Source organism: Haematobia irritans, chromosome 3, assembly GCF_050003625.1.
Source record: "Haematobia irritans isolate KBUSLIRL chromosome 3, ASM5000362v1, whole genome shotgun sequence".
NCBI classification, from domain to species: Eukaryota; Metazoa; Arthropoda; class Insecta; order Diptera; family Muscidae; genus Haematobia; species Haematobia irritans.
The window spans coordinates 20,172,559-20,191,442 of NC_134399.1; positions in this window are offsets into that span (position 1 = coordinate 20,172,559).

An 18,884-nucleotide genomic window follows, 5' to 3' on the forward strand; every position below is an offset into this window, starting at 1 on the left:
ATTAACCCCTAATAACATCATTTTGTAATTTTAATTAATCACTCATCGTTTTTTATTTCACATTTATCTGTAGTGTCATAAATTCTCCCTAATCATATCAACAATCAAAGATGTAATAAAGTTACTGCTCCACTTTCATTTCGTTCGAAATTAATTTGATACAATTAAAACATTGATCTTCACATAATGATAACAGCATTCGCCAAATGCATATGGGGGCGAAAGAGGAAAAAGTCCAATAAACTCAACAGCATTTGAAGTGATTCTATGTCCAGTGGTGTAGCAAGCGTTCATTGACTTTTTCAGTTTTTCTTTTCATGTCACATCTTTAGGTCTTGCAATTGAAAATTCTCTTTATTAATTCAATAATGCGGCAATTAATGTGGTTCACATTAATGCATTTAGGAAATTTTTGTTGTGGGGAATTTCAATGGAATTTCCAGATGAAACTATGTCAGTGGCTTAACTTCCAATGAAGGAATTTGAGTGTAGAAATGGCTGCAAAAATACGTGGCGGTGACGCATTTAACTTTTTGGTAAGGGTGAGGAAAATTTTCCATATAGTTGGAAATCCGTCATTTCTGCCCATGAATGAGTTTTTACGCTGTACATTAACTTCTGTCAAGTTTAAAAAATGCGAAAAGTGATTGTAGGTAGATGTGGAATCTAGACAAAATTTGTGGATGCTTAAAAACCTCCCAAAGAAAATCAGGAAATCAAATGTCGCAATTGCCGAGTTTTTCCATCTCTGAGCCTGAAAATTAACAAAAAAACAGTTTTTAGAGTAATTTATATACAGGGCGTCTGATATGTATTGCAACAAAATAATATATAATATAATATTCGTCTCAGACCCCATAAAGTAAATAATTTGGGTCGTGGTCAGCGTAGCCAAAATTGCTCCACTAAAAATCTCTAGATTTCCCCAAAAAAAAACAAGTATATACGGCGGTAATTTTGGCCAGGCCGAATCTTATGTACCCTCCACCATGGATTGCGTAGAAACTTCTACGCAAGACTATCTATCATCCACAATCGAATTACTTGGGTTGTGGTATCTTAAAACTTCTTAACATCGTTTTCTAAATTGTGAGTTAGTCCATACGTGGTATATATTATACCTCATTCACATTACGCTTCCAAAATCCACTTTATCTATATTTCAACTATTATTTTAGATTTCGAGCCTAATGTGAAAGAGGTATTAGACAAAAAAGGTATGTATAGGTAAATCTACAAATTATTACGAATCAATATGGACTTTTGCACGGTACGTAGAGGGCCAGAATTGAAATATGGGGGTAGCTTATTTGGGGGCTATATACAATTATGAACTTGATATGGTCCAATTTTTGTGTGATTTGGGATCGATTTGTCTGAGGGCTATATATAACTATAGATCGATATGGACCTTGTTAGGCATGATTGTTAACGGCCATATACTAGCACAATGTACCAAATTTCAACTGACTCGGATGAAATTTGCTCCTCCAAGAGGTTCCAAAACCAAATCTCGGGATCGGTTTATATGGGGGGTTTATATGATTATGGACTGATATGGACCACTTTTGGCATGGTTGTTAAATATCATATACTAACACCACGTACCAAATTTCAATCAGAACGAATGAATTTTGCATCTCCAAAAGGCACCGGATGTTAAATCTGGGGATCGGTTTATATGGGGGCTATATATATTTATGGACTGATATGAACCAATTCCTGCATGGTTGTTGGATACCATATACTAACATCACGTACCCAATTTCAACCGAATCGGATGGATTTTGCTCTTCCGAGGGGCTCCGAAGGTCAAATCTGGGGATTGGTTTATATGGGGGCTATATATAATTATGGACCGATTTCGACCAATTTTTGCATGGGTGTTTGAGGCCATATATTAACACAACTGTGGTTGAAATTTGGTACGTAATATTACTATATGCCCTCAACAAGAAAAAAATTGGACGATATCGGCCCATAATTATATATACAGCCTTTCCCCCACTATAAATTTATCCCCAAAGATTTGGCTTCTTCAGGTTCATGGAGGATCTCATTTATTCGGAACCGGTAGAAATTTGGCTCTCTAATTATTACCATCGGCAATTGTTACCAGTACCACAACCACGGTTGCCACAATTGGTAGAATTCTAACAAAGATCGTAGAATTCTCCTCTCCAACTAAGAGTATTTCAAAAATTTCCCCTAGAAAGAAATTTTTGACAAAAATTTTCGTTACAAACACATTTTTGACAAAATTATCTATAGAAATACAAAATTTGGCAAAAAATATTTTCAGTAATAATTTTGAGAAAAAAAATTATTGAAATACAATTTTGAGAAAAAATTGTAACGAAATAAAATTTTGAAGAAAAAAATTTTATAGAAATAAAATTTTAAGAAAATTTTCTATAGAATTAAAATTTTCAGATTTTTTTTTAAGAAACACAATTTTGAGAAAAATTTTTACAGAAATAAAACATTGAGAAAATTTTCTATAGTAATAAAATTTTGAGAAATTTTTCTACACAAATAAAATTTAGAGACAATTTTCTATAGAAATAAGATTTAGAGAATATTTTCTATGGAAATACAATTTGGAGAAAAATATCTATAGCAATAAAATTTTGAGAAAAATTTCTATAGAAAAAAAATTTGATAAAATTTTCTGCAAAAATAAAATTTTGACAAAATTTTCTGTAAAAATAAAATTCTGACAAAATTTTCTTTAAAAATACAATTTTGACAAAATTTTCTATAGAAATAAAATTTTGACAAAATTTTTTTATAGAAATAAAATTTTGACAAAATTTTATATAGAAATAAAATTTTGACAAAATTTTATATAGAAATAAAATTAAAAAAGCACGCTCAAAAAAACCCAGCCAACTGCACTCAAATCGATGATTTGACGATGGCAACTGCAAAGAGATATGTTTGTACGAATTTATTTCGGCATAAGCCGGCTATCATGTAAAACCTTTTTTCGCAAGGTTCAAGTGTGGTTCATTGTTGGGTTTAATGAACTGCCTGAATTTATTCTGATAATTAGTTGATAGTTTTGCTGCAAGTAGAGGATGCTGATGTGGAATGTGGTAATTCCGAAACGTGCGTCCATCCAACCATCTTGCAGTCTATAGGACTTTGCCCAAATAAATTTGACAAACATTCTTTTCCGCTGTTGGTTAAGTTATAGTTGTAGTTTAGTCAATGCATGGTTTTAAGCTGAAATCAAAAAAACAACAACAATGCTTAAAGAACAAAACCAACAATAACAAAACAAAAAGAAATAAAATTTTGACAAAATTATATATAGAAATAAAATCAAAATTTTGAGAACATTTCCTATAGAAATAAAATGTTGAGAACATTTCCTATAGAAAATATTCTACAGTATTTAAATTTTGAGAATTTTCTTTTTACAAAAATACAACTTTGAGAAAAATTTTTATAAAAATAAAATTTTGAGAAAATTTTCTATAGAAATAAAATTTTGAGAAAATTTTCTACAGAAATAAAATTTGGAGAAAATTTTCTATAGATATAAGATTAAGAGAAAATTTGCTATAGAAATAAAATGTTGAAAAAATGTTCAATAGAAATAAAATGTTGAAAAAATGTTCAATAGAAATAAAAAGTTGACAATATTTTCAATAGAAATAAAATTTTGACAAAATTTTCAATATAAATAAAATTTTGACAAAATTTTCAATAGAAAAAACCATTTGACAAAATTTTCTATAAAATAAACTTTTGACAAAATTTTCTATAAAATAAACTTTTGACAAAATTTTCTTTGGAAAAAAAATTTTGACAAAATCTGCTATAGAATTTAAATTTCCTATAGAAAAGAAAATTTTCTATAGAAATTTTTCTATAAAAATATTATTTTGACTAAATTTTCTATAAAGTTGTTATCTAATTGAGAAAGTTTTTTAAAGAAATACAATTTAAAGAAAATTTTCTATTGATATAAAATTTAGAGAAAATTTTCTATAGAAATAAAATGTTGACAAAATTTTCTATAGAAATAAAATGTTGACAAACTTTTCGATAGAAATAAAATTTAGAAAGAATTTTCTAAAGAAATAAATTTTTGAGAAAAAAAATCTATAGAAATAATTCTAGAGAAAATTTTCTATAGAAATAAAATTTTGAAAAATTTTTCTACACAAATAAATTTTAGAGACAATTTTCTATAGAAATAAAATTTAGAGAAAATTTTCTATGGAAATACAATTTGGAGAAAAATATCTATATAAATAAAATTTTGAGAAAATTTTATATAGAAAAAATTTTGAGAACATTTTCTGCAAAAATTAAATTTTGACAAAATTTTCTGTAAAAATACAATTTTGACAAAATTTACTATAGAAATAAAATTTTGACAAAATTTTATATACAAATAAAATCTTTAGAAAATTTTCGATGGAACAAAATTTTGAGAACATTTCCTATAGAAATAAAATTTTGAGAAAATTTCCTATAGAAAATTTTGTACAGAATTTAAATTTTGATAATTTTCTTTTTAAAGAAAATTTTATAGAAATAAAACTTTGAGAAAATTTTCTATAAAAATAAAATTTTGAGAAAATTTTCTACAGAAATAAAACTTAGATTCAATTTTCTATGGAAATAAAATTTAGAGAAAATTTTCTATAGAAATAAAATGTTGAAAAAATGTTCAATAGAAATAAAAGTTGACAATATTTTCAATAGAAATAAAATTTTGACGAAATGTTCTATACAAATAAACTTTTGACAAAATTTTCAATAGAAACAAACAAAAAAAAATTTGACAAAATTTTCTATAAAATAAACTTTTGACAAAATTTTCTTTGGGAAAAAAATTTTACAAAATTTTTTATAGAAATTAAATTTCCTATAGAAATTTTTCTATAAAAATATAATTTTGACTAAATTTTCTATAAAGTTGTTATCAAATTGAGAAAATTTTTTAAAGAAATAAACTTTTGACAAAATTTTCTATAGAAATAAACTTTTGACAAAATTTTCAATAGAAATAAAATTTTGACAAAATTTTCTAAAGAAATAAAATTTTGACAAAATTTTCTAAAGAACTAAATTTTTGGCAAAATTTTCTATAGAAAAAAATTTTGACAAAATTTTCTATAGAAAATAATTAGACAAAATTCCCTATAGAAATATAATTTTGACCAAATTTTCTATCAAAAAAATTTACAAAATTTTCTATAGTAATAAATTTTTGGGAAAATATTCTATGGAAATACATCGACAAAATTTTCTATAGAAATAAAAGTTGGAGAAAATTTTCTATAGAAATAAAATTTTCAGAAAATTTTCTATTGAAATAAAATTTTGACAAAAGTTTCTATAGAAGTAAAATTTTAAGAAAATTTTCTAAAGAAATAATAATGGACCGATTTCGACCAATTTTTGCATGGGTGCTTGAGGCCATATATTAACACAACTGTGGTTGAAATTTGGTACGTAATATTACTATATGCCCTCAAGAAGAAAAAAATTGGACGATATCGGCCCATAATTATATATAGCCTTTCCCCCCACTATAAATTTATCCCCAAGGATTTGGCTTCTTCAGGTTCATGGAGGATCTCATTTATTCGGAACCGGTAGAAATTTGGCTCTCTAATTATTACCATCGGCAATTGTTACCAGTATCACAACCACGGTTGCCACAATTGGTAGAATTCTAACAAAGATCGTAGAATTCTCCTCTCCAACTAAGAGTATTTCAAAAATTTCCCCTAGAAAGAAATTTTTGACAAAAATTTTCGTTAGAAACACATTTTTGACAAAATTTGCGTTAGAAACACATTTTTGACAAAATTACATTTTTGATAAATTTGGGAAAATTGTTTTTAAGTAATAATTTTGAGAAAAATTTTTATAGAAAAACAATTTTGAGAAAAAATTCTATAGAAATAAAATTTTGAGACAATTGCTATAGAATTAAAATTTTGATTTTTTTTAAGAAATACAATGTTGCGACAAATTTTTATAGAAATAAAACATTGAGAAAATTTTCTATAGAAATAAAATTTTGAGAAATTTTTCTACACAAATAAAATTTAGAGGCCATTTTCTATAGAAATAAAATTTAGAGAAAATTTTCTATAAACATAAAATTTAGAGAAAATTTTCTACAGAAATACAATTTTGAGAAAAATTTATATAGAAAAAAATTTGAGACAATTTTCGGTGAAAATAAAATTTTGACAAAATTTTCTATACATATAAAATTTTGACAAAATTTTCTATATATATAAAATTTTGACAAAATTTTCTATAGAAATAAAATTTTGACAAAATTTTCTATAGAAATAAAATCTCTAAAAAATTTTCTATTGAACAAAATTTTGAGAAAATTTATTATAGAAAATTTTCTACAGAATTAAAATTTTGAGAATTGTTTTTTTTTTTAAGAAAAGAAACTTTGAGAAAATTTTTTACAGAAATAAAACTTTGAGAAAATTTACTATACTACATACTTTTGAGAAAATTTTCTACAGAAATAAAATTTAGATTTAAATTGCTACAGAAATAAAATTAAGATTCAATTTTCTATAGAAATAAAATTTAGAGAAAATTTTCTATAGATATAAAATTTAGAGAAAATTTTCTATAGAAATAAAATGTTGACAAAATTTTCTATAGGACTGAAATGGTGAAAAAATGTTCAATAGAACTAAAAAGTTGACAATATTTTCAATAGAAATAAAATTTTGAAAAAATTTTCTATACAAATAAACTTTTGACAAAATTTTCAATAGAAATAAAATTTTGACAAAATTTTCAATAGAAACAAACAAAAATTTTCTATCAAATAAACTTTTGACAAAATTTTCTTTGGAAAAAAAGTTTGACAAAATTTTCTGTAGAAAAATATTAGACAAACATTTCTATAGAAATAAATTTTTGACAAAATTTTCTATAGCAAAAAATGTTGACAAGATCTGCTATAGAATTTAAATTTCCTATAGAAAAGAAAATTTTCTATAGAAATTTTTCTATAAAAATATAATTTTGACTAAATTTTCTATAAAGTTGTTATAAAATTGAGAAAAATCTTTAAAGAAATAAAATTTAAAGATAATTTTCTATTGATAGATAAAATTTAGAGAAAATTTTCTATAGAAATAAAATGTTGCCAAAATTTTCAATAGAAATAAAATTTTGACAAAATTTTCTAAAGAAATAAAATTTTGGCAAAAGTTGCTGTAGAAAAAAATTTTGACAAAATTATCTATAGAAAAAAATTAGACAAAATTCTCTATAGGAATAAAATTTTGACAAAATTTTCTATAAAAAAAAATTTACAAAAGTCTCTATAGAATAAAATTTAGAGAAAATTTTCTATAGAAATAAATTTTTAGAAAAATTTTCAATAGAAATAAAACATCGACAAAATTTTCTATAGAAATAAAATTTAGAGAAAATTTTCTATAGAAATAAATTTTTGAGAAAAAATTATATAGAAATAAAACATCGACAAAATCTTCTATAGAAATAAAATTTTGAGAAAATTTTCTATAGAAATAAAATTTTGAGAAAATTTCCTATTGAAATAAAATTTTGACAAAAAATTCTATAGAAGTAAAATTTTAAGAAAATTTTCTAAAGAAATAAAATTTTGAGAAAATTGCCTATAGAAATTAAATTTCCTATAGAAAAGAAAATTTTCTACAGAAAACATTTTTTTTTTTTTGTAAAAATAAAATATGGAGTAAATTTTCTTTAAATTTGTTGTGAAATTTTTCTAAAAAAAATAAAATTTTCACTCAATTTTCTATAAATTATATATTGAAAAGTTAAAAATTTTCATTTGTTGTTATCAAAGTCTCCCCACTTCTTTCATTTTTTGGAAGTAATAATTTTCTACTGCTGGTGCAAACTAAAAATATTTAAAACTAAAACTTTACAATTCAAGGGGAAATTAAATAAATTGTCGCTAGTACATTTTCAGCTTACCTCTTTGCGAAGTAAGCCCGATCATTGTATTCAAATTGGAATCGCTTCTCATCGAAGAAACCCAAATTCTTTAACTGTCCACTTTTTTGTCGGTGAGCTATTGCACTTTTCAGACCTTCAATGTCTTTAGTCCAAGCTCTTCTCGTATTTTGGTTGTATCCGTTCTTGTGATATGTCTAGTTGACGGGCAAGTTTTCTGGATTTTCGTACAGTTCGAAATCATGGATGTCCAATTAAAATATTAATTTATACAATCAATTTTCGTGACCGATTTTGTTTTTTTAATTTAAAGAAATTTGTTTCTTTTAAAATAAAAAAATTAATTGGAAACATTTTGTTGATAGTTCTTTTCTTTACTGTTTTTTTCTTTGTTTTTTTTTTATTAAAAAAATTTTTGAATCAATAAAATTTTTAATGAAATATTTATTTAAAATTCAACTAAAATTTCAATTGGAAAAACAATTTGTCTGTGATCTCACCAGTACATAAATTCCAATTTTCGCTTCTCAATAAACTTTATAGGAACATACTTATGTAACTTTATGAGTTTATTACACACGGACCACCATCCAAACACAAGGACTGGTGCTAATGCAAATGAATGTATGCACAACACTAATATCCATTGTTTGCAACCCTTTCCCCGAGGATGTTATTAAGAATATTCGCTATCTTTATTAACTTTCATCTGATGCTGAAAGATATTACTTGGAATTACCACAAGAGCACCACCCATCCTCTATAGGTCTCTGTAATAACGCAACGCCACTTAGTAGTTAGTATCTCACAAAAATTTGTTCCATTTTTCTGGGGGGGGACTATGATACATAGTTATTGGATTTTTTTGTTCTTTTACAGGAAATCTCATAATCGTATATCAGAGCATGGCAAAAGCTTAATTAATTTTTAGTTAGAGTCCTATGGCACATCCAAGGGAAAAGTTCATGGTCAATTTTAATCAACATAAAATCGATTTTTATATTTATGCAAATACCTCCCAGAATAATAAAATGCTAACGACAGAACAAGAGAGTGGCAAAACAAGTGTTTATGTCATAAAATGTTGATATTTACTACCGGAGACTATTATTTATTATTCTGATAATCATAGCACAGACATCAAATATTTGCAGTGGGGAGAGGAACTAAAATTTCGTATAAAAAACGAAATAATTTTATTTAATGGAGAAAGGAAAATAGAACAAAAAAAATCTTATTTATTTTTATTGGCGATGGATTGTAAGAGGTTATGCAATAAACAAAAATGAAAATACGGGCCGTGTATAAGGAAGACAAAAAGTCACATTATTTCTAGGAAAAAAAATGATTATAGCGCTAATATACGATGATCGATAAGCAAAATATGATTTAATTTTACTCGACTTCCAACAATTTCCAATTAAATGTTGCATACTTTCAGGCGCTTACATATGAGAATATGGTAAAATTTAAAAGTTCACTATTCTCTGGAGAAATCATTGTGCAAAATTGATATGATTTCGAAAAGTTTGTCAAAATTTTATTTCTTTAGAAAATTTTGTCAAAATTTTATTTATATAGGAAATGTTGTCAAAATTTAATTTTTGTAGAATTTTTTTTTTAAATTTTATTTCCATAGAAAATTTTGTCAAAATTTAATTTCCATAGAAAATTTTCTCAAAATTTGATTTCTTTAGAAAATTTTGTCAAAATTTTATTTCTATAGAAAATTTTGTCAACATTTTATTTCTTTAGAAAATTTTGTCAAAATTTTATTTCTATAGGAAATTTTGTCAAAATTTTATTTCTATAGGAAATTTTGTCAAAATTTTATTTCTATAGGAAATTTTGTCAAAATTGAATTTCTTTAAAAAATTTTGTCAAAATTTTATTTCTACAGAAAATTTTGTCAAAATTTTATTTCTATAGAAAATTTTAACAAAATTTTATTTCTATGGAAAATGTTGTCAAAAATTTATTTTTGTAGAAAATTTAATTTCTATGGAAATTTTGTCAAAAATTTATTACTATAGAAAATTTTGTCAAAAATTTATTTCTATAGGAATTTTTTGTCAAAATTTTATTTCTGTAGAAAATTTTAGTAAAATTTTATTTCTATGGAAAATTTAGTCAACATATTATTTCTATAGAAACTTTAGTCAAAATTTTATTTCTATAGAAAATTTTGTCAAAATTTTATTTTGTCAAACTTTTATTTCTATAAAAAAAGTTTTGTCAAAATTTTATTTCAATAGAAAATTTTGTCAAAATTTTATTTCTATATAAAATTTTCTCAAAATTGTGATTCCATAGAAATTTTTCTCAACATTTTATTTCTATAGGAAATTTTGTCAAAATTTTATTTCCATAGAAAATTTTTTCAAAATTTTATTTTCATAGAAAATTTTGTCAAAATTTTATTTCCATAGAAAATTTTGTCAAAATTTTATTTCCATAGAAAATTTTGTCAAAATTTTAGTCCCATAGAAAATTTTGTTAATATTTAGGTTAGGTTAGGTTAGGTTAGGTTAGGTGGCAGCCCGATGTATCAGGCTCACTTAGACTATTCAGTCCATTGTGATACCATATTGGTGAACTTCTCTCTTATCACTGAGTGCTGCCCGATTCCATGTTAAGCTCAATGACAAGAGACCTCCTTTTTATAGCCGAGTCCGAACGGCGTTCCACATTGCAGTGAAACCACTTAGAGAAGCTTTGAAACCCTCAGAAATGTCACCAGCATTACTGAGGTGGGATAATCCACCGCTGAAAAACTTTTTGGTGTTCGGTCGAAGCAGGAATCGAACCCACGACCTTGTGAATGCAAAGCGGGCATGCTAACCATTGCACCACGGTGGTCGTTAATATTTGATTTCCATTGAATATTTTGTCAAAATTCTATTTCAGTAGAAAATTTTGTCAATATTTTAATGCAGTAGAAAAATTTTAAAAAATTTTAGTTTTCTAGAAAATTTTGTCACAATTTTATTTCTATAGAAAACTCGTCAAAATTTAATTTCTAAGGAAATTTTGTCAAAATTTTATTTCTATAAAAAAAATGACAACATTTTATTTCTATAGGAAATTTTGTCAAAATTTTATTTCTATGAAAAATTTTGTCAAAATTCTATTTCTATGGAAATTGTTGTCAAAATTCTATTTCTATGGAAAATTTTGAAAAAATTTAATTTTTATAAAAAAATTTTTAAAAATGTTATTTCTATAGAAAATATTGTCAAAACGTTATTTTCATAGAAAAAAATTACAAAATTTTATTTTTATAAAATATGTTGTTAAAATCTTATTTCAATAGGAAATTTTATCAAAATATTATTTCTACAGAAAATTTTGCCAAAATTTTATTTCTATAAAAAAGTTTGCCAAAATTTTATTTCGATTAAGAAATTTTTGCCAAAATTTTATTTCTATAGAAGATTTTGTTAAAATTTTATTTCTATAGAAAATGTTGTCAAAACGTTATTTTCATAGAAAAAAATTTCAAAATTTTATTTCTATAAAATATGTTGTCAAAATCTTATTTCAATAGTAAATTTTATCAAAATATTATTGCTGTAGGAAATTTTGTCAAAATTTTATTTCTATAGGAAATTTTGTCGAAATTTTATTTCATATTTATACTCAGCTTGGCTAAGACATTTTTCTATAATCATTCGTGAGGACTCGGTCCTAAATGTTGAACTCATCAGAAATGATGTAGACGGTTCACCTTCATATTGAACTACCACCCAATTTTTCTTTTGTATTTAGCAGTTAATTTTTGTTCATAAATACATGTTGTGCGAACTCCCATTTTCATTTCTCGAGCAATAGGAACACGCAGGGAAGGAATATGATCACCTCAACCATGTTTCGAGAGCAAAATGTTATTTTAGGACGGGGAACATATAACATGTTTGCGGCAACCATGTTATTTTCTCAAAAAGCCTATGTCTGACTTCGGCAACCATGTATATGTTTGCCGAGAAAACAACATTTTTGCGACAAAAAAGCTCCATGATCACCGTCCAAAAATAACATTTTGCTCTCGAAACATGGTTGAGGTGATCATATTCCTTCTCTGCGTGAAGACTTTCTCTTGGAATTGTGTTTCTTGACCTTTTGGTAGATACCAAGCTATACTATAACAAAAATTTGATATTTATTTTATTTTTTTTAATTATTACTGGTTTTTCACAGCAGAGATTATTATTATTTATTTATTTTATTTTTTTTTTTTTTGTTTTCATAAAATATTGTAAAAAATTTATTGGATATTTTTGTGAGGAATTTTAAGGGAATTTTTTGGGGACGAAAGCGTCCTACTCTGGGGATGATAGCCATGCAATATTGAAGGGGCATAACACGCTTTAAAAGTAAAAAGGTTTGGTTTAAGGATTGAAAATATTTGAATATAGTGTCTGGACCTGGAGGCTACGGAAGACTCCTACTATTTTCTGTCAGTATCCGGTACTATCCGTTTTCTTTCAAAATATTACTGATGAACTGGGCTGTAGTCTCAAAAATATACTTGCCTTCATCAGTACTTCTGGATTGAAGAAGTTTAATAGGAAAACGAATAAAGAAACAACTCTTAGGAATTACATTGGACACAATCTACGGATTGGTGTCATCCTATCTAACCTAACCTATACTCAAGCCTTTGGTCTGTAGACAAACATGATCACTAGAGTGACCACAACTTATATGGGGCAAAAAAAAAATGTCGGAATCTTGTTCGCCTTAACCCCACAAAACGAATCCCCTTTCCAGATATTGAGATAGCCAAAATTTGAGCCCAATTAAACGACGTTAACACGTGCCGCTCGTCGCTCAAAATATGAAAAAAACGAATGTTTTGGTCAAAAAGTTGATGTATTGAGCCATAACTCGAGAACGGTAAATAATAAAAAAGAAATTAAATTTTCCTTTAAATAATTTTAACCATATTAAAAATATAATTAAATTAAATTTAAATTAAGACGCCTTGAATTGGGGAGTAAGCCTCCACTCCAATTCTAGTACCCTTCGATAGATATTTTTCCGTGAGTGAATTTGCCATTGTTGTACTATTTGTTGTTCTCACCATTTGATTAAGGTAAATTACACGACAAATACACTCACACTTAAGTGTATGACTAAAAGCAACATCAATGAAATTTCAAAAGCTTCTACAAAGTAAATCTGACAAATTCACCCGTTAATCATCCATGTGTAATGGAATGTACGTAAATGCGTCGCTATTCTGTTTTGTGGATAAACAAGTAAGTATGGCCGAAATTTCGGCTGGGACAAATTTAAACACGCAAAAAAAACCATGTTGAGAAACACTGTTACCGCTGTGCCACTTTAGCGACAAATTTACCGCTTTTTTCAAGAGATGGTACTTTTGTGACACTTTCTTTAATTTATATTGTAATATTTTTTACACATTTCTATCCAAAATAGCGTTAAGAAATATTTGAGCTCGAACGTTTCAGACAATTAAAAATTATAAAATACTAGCGTAACCCGGCCCGCTTCGCTGCGCCTTCCGAAGCGTATTCGGAGGAATATTTTGCATTAACTTAGTCAACTATATCCTTCGTGCTGAAAACAAATTCGAAAAGATTTCAATTCTTTTAAACAAATCAGACTACTTGATTTTTCGTTTATAGGTACAAATACGGCGGGAGAGGGTGTACCCTTACCTCCAAATTTTTTTAATAATGTTCTGTATTCAAGTAGTTGGACAATCTTCTATATTTCTTGTGAATTTTAAGTGGGGTTTGTCAAGGAAAGGTATCCTTCTCCTCAACATATCTGAAAATTAAGCACTATATTATAATAACATACAAAGAATTACTGTTTCCCATCCAATAAATCGGAGAAAGCAAAAGTAGTAAAAAAATTTACCACATTAACATTTGCTAAAATGTTGGAAAATGATGCACCCTCTACGTTGGCTGCCAATTTCATGTAAATTTAAGTTCTTTACTAAAAAGAAGTCTGGCAGAAGCCTGTACAAAAATCATAAAATTATGTACCGAGTTCCCATTTACGGACAACCCTCTACTTTCAACTTAAGAAAAAAAACGGACAAAAGGGAACCCTCTCTTTACTAAAATGAAGACTAAAAAGAAGTCTGGCAGAAGCCTGTACAAAAATCATAAAATTATGTACCGAGTTCCCATTTACGGACAACCCTCTACTTTCAATTTAAGAAAAAAAAAACGGACAAAAGGGAACCCTCTCCCCACCTTCGCCCCACTCCGACCTGATATCGGACTTTCACGTACCCTATATTAATTTCGCAACTGCTCAATGGTCCCTATAAATTCTATCGAAGTAAATTGATAAAGTTTATTTCAATTTTCCCCTTCCCCAACCAGATATCGAAAAATCATATACTAATTTAAAAATTATGTATAAATTTAATCACCTCCTGCCACGTCCCTGTAAATTTCAAGTAGATCGGAGATGTTTAAATTTTGCTCTATTGTTTTAAAGGGACGTCACTTTCCCAGATACAATATCGACACCCCTAACCTTCTCTGAAAAATTCTTGAAACTTTCCTTCAAGTGTGGGGCAAGGAAGGTTGCCTCTTCGTTCATAACCTTCCCCCACTGCTTTTGTAAATTTCAAGAAAACTTAATTTTTTTTTGTAGTTTTAGAGGAGGACCTCCTCCCCGACCAAATGTCGAAAAGCGTATCTTTTGTAAACGTCCCAGAAAATGTCAAGCAAATTATAAGCCTAAAGGGGCGGCCTCTCTTCCGTCCAAATATCACAAAATCAAGTATCAACTATTACGGTTGACGGAGGTTACGATCTCTCCCTAGTCCTCTGTAAATTTCAAGTAACTCGGTAAAGTTTAATTGTTTCTCTGTATGTACTTAAGAGAAGCGGATGTCTCCCTATGCCCTTTTATTTTTATTAAAAAATCAGGAACCTGATATAAATTTCGTAACCCATTTTTTCTGTAAAATTTCAGTCGGGGGAGTTTAGTTTTGTTTGAACTTAAAAAAAAAAAAATTTGGGCAAAGGGGTGGTCCCCCTCCCCGACCAAATATCGGAAAATAATGTAGCGGATTTTTGTCTACATGCCAACCTCAACATTCAATGAAAATTTCAAGCAAATCGCATAATTTTGTTCCAAGTTTCAAAAAGTAGGGCAAGGGGGAGGTCCCCCTCCCCATCCACATATGAAATCATCGGGTACCCCATATTAATTCCATAACCTCACCACATGTTCTCTGTAAATCTCAGATAATTTAGAGAATTTTAGTTTTTTCACTGTACTTTAAAAAAAGTCGAACAAAGGAGAGGCCCCCCTCCGCCACCAAATATCGAAATAAAAAGTAGCGGATCTTTGTCTAGATGCCAACCCCAATCTTCAACGAAAATTTTAACCAAATCGGTCAACTTTGGTCCAATTTTCAAAAAGTCCGACAAAGGGGAGGTCCCCTCCGCGACCAGTTGTCAAAAAATGAGGTACCCTATTTTCACCACATGAACGCCCCCTACGATCTCTGAAAGTTTCAAGTAAATTGGTTCAGCCGTTTCGGAGCCAACTCGGTACATACAAACAAACAAACAAATAAACAAACATAAATTGAATTTTATATATATAGATAGAAAATTTATTTATCTGACAAAATATCACACATTTTTTAATTCATATATAAAAAAGTGAATTCGGATCACACCTAAAGAAGAAGAAAAAAACTTTATAGAAAAAAAATTTTTTGACAAAATTTTCTATAGAAATAAAATATTGAAAAAGTTTTCTATAGAAATAAAATTTTGACATAATTTTCTATAGAAATAAAATTTTGACAAAATTTTCTATAGAAATAAAATTTTGACATAATTTTCTATAGAAATAAAATTTTGACAAAATTTTCTATAGAAATAAAATTTTGACAAAATTTTCTATAGAAATAAAATTTTGACAAAATTTTCTATAGAAATACAACTTTGACAAGATTTTCTACAGAAATAAAATTTTGACAAAATTTTCTATAGAAATTAAATTTTGACAAAACTTTCTATACAAATAAAATTTTGACAATATTTTCTTTAGAAATAAAATTTTTACAACAATTTTTATAGAAATAAAATTTTGACAAAATTTTCAATAGAAATAAAATTTTGACAAAATTTTCTATAGAAATAAAATTTTGACAAAAATTCTTATAGAAATAAAATTTTGAAAATTTTCTATAGGAATAAAATTTTAACAAAATTTACTATAGAAATTAAATTTTGACAAAAGTTTCTATAGAAATAACATTCTGACAAACCTTTCTATGCAACTAGAACTCTGACAAAATTTTCTATACACGGATGAAAAAGACTGTTTTTCATATGTTTGGCTATAAACATTATATGTTTGGAAAACAAATTTTTAAACACCATATTTTTGAGTGCAAGCATATAATGTTCATAAACTAGCATAACATGTTTGGGACATATATGTTAATATGTTAGAACATATTATGTTTGGGACATAAAATGTTTGTAAATATAATATGCTTGGATGCAAACATATATTAATTTAGAAATAGCCTATAAACATATATGTGTTTAGTAGCTTGGAGCGCTATTTAACAGGGAGCGATATTGAATTAAGTTGGTGGTTGTTGCTTGTTATTACAAAATTAACATTTTATTTTTCCTTGGGCAATTGATCAGCTACTTCTTTGATCCTTACAAACTGTGTGGTCCGCTGTTCGAATCCCCGTCCGGCAAAAGGTAAAATTAAAATAAAAAAATCATACAATTGAATAATTTCTTCTACAATGTTTGTATTACAGAAAAAGGTGCTAAGAACTAAAAAATCTCGTGGAAGTGAGAAAGATGTGGGGGAATATACAATTGGGCAGAAACAAAATTTTGAGCATTCAGGTCGAAAACCTATGTTGTTAGCACCTTTATTACCTGTTTATTTTCATAATTCATTATGATTGTAAATATATAAATAAATAAATAAAATTTTGAGCACAATATTGTTTGGGAGAATTTTTTTTAAGCATATAATATTTTTGGGTGCAAAATGCTTCCAAACATATTATATGTTCACATAATAACATATTGTTTTTTGGAAGACAACATTATTGAATTTGGAATTTGGAAATTGACTACCCAAACATATATTGTTTAGACCAATATGCTTTCAAACATATTATATATTGGAAGAGATCAAACATATAAATGTTTGGGCAATAGCCAAAAATGTATATGCTTGAAGCAAAATATGTTTGGGAGTATATGTTACAGAAGCGATTTTTTGTGAGCGTGTAGGAATAAAATTTTGACAAAATTTTCTATAGACATAAAATTTTGACAACATTTTCTATAGAAATAAAAGTTTTGACAAAATTTTCTATAGAAATAAAATTTTGACAATATTTTTTATAGTTTCTATAGATTTAAAATTTTGACAAAATTTTCTATGCACATACAATTTTGACAAAATTTTCTATAGAAATAAAATTTTAACAACATTTTCTATAGAAATAAAATTTTGGCAAAATTTTCTATAAAAATAAAATTTTGACAAAATTTTCTATAGAAATAAAATTTTGACAAATTTTTCTTTAGAAATAAAATATTGACAAAATTTTCTATAGAAATAAAATTTTTACATTTTTTATAGAAATAAAATTTTAACAAAATTTTTATAGAAATAAAACTTTGACAAAATTTTCTACAGATATCAAATTTTGACAAAACTTTCTATAGAAATAAAATTTTGACAAAATTTTCAATAGAAATAAAATGTTGAAAAAATTTTCCATAGAAATAAAATTTTGACAAAAATTTCCATAGAAATAAAATTTTGACAAAATTTTCTATGGACATAAAATTTTGACAAAATTTTCTATAGAAATAAAATTTTGAAAATTTTCTATAGGGATAAAATTTTAACAAAATTTACTATAGAAATAAAATTTTGACAAAATTTTCTATAGAAATAAAATTTTAACAAAATTTTCTAAAGATATAAAATTTTGACAAAATTTTCTATAGAAATAAAATTTTGACAAATTTTTCTTTAGAAATAAAATTTTGACAAAATTTTCAATAGAAATAAAATGTTGAAAAAATTTTCCATAGAAATAAAATTTTGACAAAAATTTCCATAGAAATAAAATTTTGACAAAATTTTCTATGGACATAAAATTTTGACAAAATTTTCTATAGAAATAAAATTTTGAAAATTTTCTATAGGGATAAAATTTTAACAAAATTTACTATAGAAATAAAATTTTGACAAAATTTTCTATAGAAATAAAATTTTAACAAAATTTTCTATAGATATAAAATTTTGACAAATTAATCTGAAGAAATAAAATTCTGTCATAATTTTCTATAGAAATAAAATTTTGAAAATTTTCTGTAAAAATAATATTTTGACAAAATTTTCTATCGAAATAAAATGTTTACAAAATTTGCTATGGAAATAAAATTTTGACAAAATTTTCTATAGAAATAAAATTTTTAAAATTTTCTATAGAAATAACATTTTGACAAAATTTTCTATAGAAATAACATTTTGACAAAATTTTCTATAGAAATAAAATTTTGACAAAATAGAAATAAAATTTTAGAAACAAAATTTTTCTGCTTCTTACAAAATTTCTTTAATTTCTGTACGTACCAAATGGTACAAATTAATGTACTTTATACCATGTTTGCCCATAACTTGGCACATTTCATGTTTCCAACTCATTCCAAGTTTTTAGTTTGATATGTTTTGTATATAGTTTATCTGTGGATAGTAAAAAATACATCATTTTGTACAGGATAATTTCAGTTATAGCTTTTATGAGGTAAGAAATGGTACCCTTTACTATATTTGGGTACTATTATTTTCTTTCTATCTTTCACCCCTGTTCTGTCCTCTTTGTGCTGTTTTGGTCTCGATAGTGATCTCTTAGTCTCCCA